We start from the raw sequence: 601 nt of genomic DNA, 5'->3' as shown, positions 1-601 counted from the left end.
TATCGTCCAACACAGAATTGTTCTTTTTATAGCATGTTACTAGAAAACAGATCACAAACAGCTTCATTTCTCATAGTCTTCTGGTTTTGTTCTCATAGATCTCACTAGATCAACACAGATGCTGCAATGCCCAGTATCACACAACCTAAATCTAATCTGTCAGTGGACCTGACACCCCAAATGGAAACCCTTAGGTCCATCAGCTCTTTAGACAATGCATGGGGAAACCTGGCCTCAGAATAGAATTCACAACATGCAGAAACAAAGTAATGGTTAGGAACCAAATTCTGAGTTCCAGGGAGCCCAGGAGGTGTAGATTCACGTCTGTGCTGGTTTTGGCTGGGGTAGAGATAATTTTCTTTATAGTAGCTAGGGCTATGGGGCTCTGGTTTGGATTTGTGCTGGAAACAGTGTTGAGAACACAGGGATGTTTTCGTTACTGCTGAGCAGTGCTTACACAGAGTCGAGGCCTCTTCTGCTCCTCACCCCACCCCACCAGCGAGCAGGCTGGGGGGGCACAAGGGGTTGGGAGGGGACACAGCCGGGACAGCTGACCCCAACTGACCCAAGGGATATTCCACACCATATGATGTCATGCTCA

This window comes from Aptenodytes forsteri, unplaced genomic scaffold (genome assembly GCF_000699145.1).
Source record: "Aptenodytes forsteri isolate BGI_AS27 unplaced genomic scaffold, ASM69914v1 Scaffold33, whole genome shotgun sequence".
In the NCBI taxonomy this organism is placed as follows: Eukaryota; Metazoa; Chordata; class Aves; order Sphenisciformes; family Spheniscidae; genus Aptenodytes; species Aptenodytes forsteri.
This window is presented reverse-complemented; position numbering follows the sequence as displayed.